This window comes from Anoplophora glabripennis, unplaced genomic scaffold, assembly GCF_000390285.2.
Source record: "Anoplophora glabripennis isolate ALB-LARVAE unplaced genomic scaffold, Agla_2.0 scaffold465, whole genome shotgun sequence".
NCBI lineage: Eukaryota > Metazoa > Arthropoda > Insecta > Coleoptera > Cerambycidae > Anoplophora > Anoplophora glabripennis.
In genome coordinates, this window is record NW_019416751.1 from 279,126 (window position 1) to 284,494 (window position 5,369).

The 5,369-nt window shown below is 33.0% G+C and overlaps 1 protein-coding gene across 1 annotated transcript in view; it reads left to right on the plus strand.

The window, feature by feature from the left end:
- The window catches only part of LOC108909706 (protein outspread), a 173,138-nt gene that overhangs the window by 143,856 nt on the left and 23,913 nt on the right, over window positions 1-5,369 (plus strand). The gene's annotated exons all lie outside the window — the stretch shown is intronic.

Below are 5,369 nucleotides of genomic sequence, written 5' to 3' on the forward strand. Positions count from 1 at the left end.
CAAAAATGTACTTTTTTGGCTTGCCGCGGGCTATGCTTGCAGTAAATAGCAAATATGGGCATGTAAATGTAAACGAGTTATAGAAGAAGAGAAAAGAGAAGATTTTTAACGGTTTTTTCGATATATCTCGAAAAGTAACAAAGCAATCGATACTTACAAAAAATCAGTCGATATATCTTTTTCAAACCTACAACTTTCTCATTTAAAATTTTTCAATCGGTGCTATATTTTTTTAGTTATTTTAGAAAAACCGTTTTTTGCGACTTTGCGATTTTTTTTAACCATGTTCGCCATTTTGGATCGATTTCAAAGAACAAGAAACCCAATTTAAAATTTAATTTACTATACGGTCGTATTTTTTTTGTCCAGGTAATAATTTCTGCAAATTTAACATTAATCTGTTACAGAATGCTTGGACTATGTGAAAGTCCGGAATATAGTCAGGACCAGATATCATTTTATTTTTCCTTTTTTTTTAATAGCAATAAAAATTTCAGGTTCTGAAAATTCATTTAGCAGGTGTCATTACAGCAGTAATTGCTAGTGTAATTCAAAATTTCGGAATTAGCTTGTAACAAAGACTGCAAAAAAAATAAAATGGATTCACGATATCAAATGGTTTGGAAATACCTCCTGGTATTCCCAATGATTTCGTTTTTATATGAATGATTAAAATTGTCGAGGATTTCCAGAATATAACAATTGTATATTTTATATTTAACTACTGTAGACGTTATTTATTTGTACGCAGATTCAACTTCCTTAAATTGAGTTTAAAATTACCAACCATTATAAGGACTGAATTATACAGCGTATTTCTTAATAACGTGCTAATATATAAGGAGGTTATTCTTGAGTCCATTTTAAGAAAAAAACTTCATATGAACATGTCCTAAGAGTCTTAACTATTGAACTACAGGGTGCTAAAGTTTTATGAAAAACATTTTTTTATGATAACTTTAGTATTACCCTAGATATTTTTTCAAATTTGGTACACGCGTTCTATTCATCGAGATGCATTTTCTGATGCAAACAATTTTATTATTTTTACCAGTGGCGTCTGTACAGGTTTTGTATTGAATATTTTTGAAGAAAAATATGTTACGCCACTGCTTTTTCTTAGTAAGTAAAAATCATTTTTGAAATCCTCATTCCTTTCTGAGCAAAACTTCATTTCTGTTAGTTTTAATCTAAAATCTGGATAGTAATATTTTGATGTATAAGAAATTACGCACTGCATGTAAGTTGTAGGTATTAGCGACATTGCAACAAGTTTTTAGGGTTGATTTCTCTTTCATTCCAGTGTGACGGTTGGAATAATTTCCGGGCTGATTGCCACATCATCGGTTCAGGCTTGTTGGCGTTTCGAAAGACATATCCTTCTCTTCTTCAATTAAACCAATATAGTTGGCTTTTTACCTATGGTCCGCTACTGATGAACGCGTAACATTGGGATGGTTTTTAAAATCTCACGCATATAATTTTTAAAAGATAAAAGAAGATGAAATCCACAATATTCATTTTATTTTAATATCATTGTACTGTTCCAATTTTGAAATCCAAATATTCATTGACTTTTGAGCAATTGATAAAAAACTGTTTCGCGTTCAATCATTAAAAAAAAATCGGATAATGGCAATGGAAAAAATCGTACTGTTTTTTTTTTGTTTGACTTTGCCTTTCTGAATATTACAAAAATTCTCATCAAACTGTAGTTTGTTCCTATATTCCAAATTGCGCTGCTGCAGTCAGTTCAAAATCTTCTGTCATATTTCTTGATAGTTTTTCCAATTCGGAAGTAAAACTCTTGATACAGTTACAAGATCGCATTGGCGTTAGATAACTTGTGTCTTCCTAATTGATTATAGTGTAAAAGTGAGAAAGTCATTAATATCGGTGAAGTGAGAAAATGCATTTTTCACGTTAGTACGAAGTGAACACAAATAGGAAATACAGCTGGATGCCTCCGACGGCCGGTCGTATTGTACTTATTTCATTGTCGGGTTTTATTTAGGAAGCTGTATTGCGGTTGCCCGACGAGGTTATTACTCTCTAATAACTCAGGTCATATGTTCTTACTATTTTCAGATCAAATGTTCTCATAATTCACAGGCATAATTTACGGAACGGATTCCAGTACTCTTGCTGCGGAAAGCCAGCCATTCTTGAGGGTCCCTTCAAAATTTATGTGTCCCTGATTAGCGTTCGCGACTATTACATTCGCTTTGGCGTGATTTCTTAGTGCACTGGAGAACAAGTGTTTTTGGTTTATTTTTAAATGTCCCATCCATCTTCTTGCCTGCTTAAGCGGTTTAATTTTAACTCTTAGAAAAAGAAAAGATGCCCAGACGTCAAATTCCCGTGACATATTTCTTTATCTACTGAATTTAACGTTTTTGATTTTTTTCTTAATTCCTGGACAATTTTTTTCTGATTATAAAGTTTCAAATTTGAATCTATTTTTAGTAGTAGTCCAGTGATCGAAAATTGTAGATGTACCTAATCTATTTCTGTTACTTAAAACTCTGTTGTGTATGTCACGAACAATGCTTATGCCACGAAAAGGAGCATCATAATATGTAATTATTTATTACTTGTCAAAAAATTATACTTACATTGAGAAAATGACGGGACTCCAGTTAAGAAGTCACTTAGATTTTTATAAAGTTCTATGGACTAGAATTTTGTGAAAGACCTTAACTTTCCAATCGGACCAATTCCGACCAAAGTGGAGACATGTCTGAGGGAACTTCCACGAAGTAGAATTTTCAACTGCTTCGAAAATTTCCGCCTAAATTCTTTGCCAAGCTCCCAGTTACCCGCAAACACCACAGCCGCAGCAAACGACACCAGCGGAGGTCGATGTTGTAGACAACGCGCTGCAAAAATAGAAAATTTTCCCCATTCCGAAGTTTGGAAAATGCCAAATTCGAACTGAGGAACCGCTATACAAAACCACACTACCACTTCAGACTACAAGTGCATCAACCATTCCAGGCAACTACAATCCATAAATGGGCAAAATTCAAAAAGGCCAATTGTCCAAACCTAAGGCGAAAAATGGGGTATATGCCAAATATGCCTAAAGTAGATCCGCGACATGGCACCCAACCTGGCACCAAATGTCCGGACAGCGAAACACCAACCTTATTGAAAAACGACACTAGCTTCGGAAATACTGACAAAAATGAATCGGTATTTCATAGCATTCCATTTTACAAGTCGTATATACTTTCTATGTTAATATTTTGACGATTTGTGAACATCTTCATTTGTATTGTTCTGTGTAGTGTTTACTATTTTTCTGTTCGGTATTTGTTATTCTTGATACGTTGTCCACAGAGAAAAACATAAATGACTAATCCTATACGTTTTCAAATTACAATTTTAAAACATTTAAAACCACAAACAACTCATCAATAATTATATAAATAAATTACATAATTATCATTTACTTGGAGAAATTTCTCCAATGAATATAATTATATTCATTAACTGCCATAAAAATGTGTTATATATGTTACCTACACTTCAGTACCTAGTAAAGGATTTCGATTACTTCCTGTGACTTCAAGATCACATAATATTATATTTTATTGGTAACATTACCAGCAGGCTATGTTATTTAGAGGGTACTAAAGAAGTATACATTTATAATCCAGCAATACAAATGAATTACAAAATATAATCGTTAGATCTCTTCATTAGAAGGCAGAGTAAATGAGACTGCTACTATCAAGTATCAAGTTATGTACCTCCTCTATTCCTCCCGTCTTTTTAATCCCAAGCAACTAATGATTATTGGACTAATTTACTTATATAAATGGGAACGGATATCGACATTTTTTATAATGGATCCAGACAAGATAATTTGTTTCGCTTTTTACGAGAATTAACCAGATAATAAAATACAAAGTTATACACACGCTCCTTAATAGTACGAGCTTATGCTTATTCCGTAGCCGGTAATAAAATCATGTGAAGCCTATCTGAATAACTACGGAACGGGATAGAAACCTGAAAAGTGCATTAATAGACCCGGTCGAAGTTGTGTGTGTATTTTCCACCTGGAGTCGTTGCATACGACGCGAATAGTCTTTTAAATTGTACTTTACGACTGCCAGTTGTAAAATCAATGAATGAAAAATATCGTTAACGATATGGAAGTGGGTTAGTATATAGGGTGATTCAGTCATAATGTCATTAATTTTAAGGGAAGATAGTAGGGAAAAATCAGTAGAATACGAATACGCGATTAAAAAAAAATTAACGCATATTTACGCTGAAAAAAGAATATTTTCAAATCATGATTTAAACCCCTTTTCGGAACGCTACTGATCGTTGGCGGCATTGATACATTCACGGCTCCCAAGTCAACTCCACAGATCAAGAAAAGACAGATAAATAATTCAGGGTATTTATTTGAATCTCAAATGATTCATGTTTATATTTACTATTCCCCGTGTTGTGATTGGTTCATTTAAGTTTCACGCTACTTTTACACTCACATTTTGACATTTGCCAGAAAAATTTAGTTCGCCATTGTTGTGTTTCGTAGTGCAATGTTATGTTTTTGCGTTTTTAATGATTTCGTGCTTGTTAGTAAGATTTTTTCCAATGAAAAAAGTGTTGAACAATGCCGAAGAAGTGCTATATTTGCAATATGTACCAAATGAAAGAAAATCAACGATCGTTCCATAAGTAAGTAACAATAATCATAGACGTAGTAATAAAACAAGCTGTTGGGGTTAAATTTAAATATTTCGTTTTGACAAAATTTAAGTGCCAAAAAGCATTAGTAAATCAGATAAACAAAGGCGTAAAAAAATTAATCGATTTTTTATATGTTACAGAATTCCAAAAAATCTTCTAATTAGAAGACACTGGTTTAGAAGCTTAGGAATTCAATATACAGAAACAATATCTATACAGGGTGATTCACAACTTATTCAAAAAAATTTGGGAATAGATGCGGCATGAGAAATGGAGTCAATATTGTAAAAAAAAAAATTTTGTAAAATCCTTATAGTTTCTGAGAAAAAACTTATTGAAGTTATAGCACATTAAACCACTACATAGCTGGACAACTGTAGTCTCTAGCGTCATTCGCAATACGCGTGGAGAGCCATGTGACTCCTAATACTGAAATCCGTCGTTGCGGTAGTTTTTACCTGTTATCTGTGGTATTTACATCAGTTTTTTAGTAGTTAGTGTCAAAAATGGCTTGCGTGTATAGCAACTCAGAGTTGATGGATATCGTTTTAATTTATGGTGAAGCAAGACAACATTTGTATTATGGTGAAGTATTTGTGTTATGGTGAAGCAAGACATCATTTGTGTTAGTTCGTAGAAAGTGAGTAAGACGGACC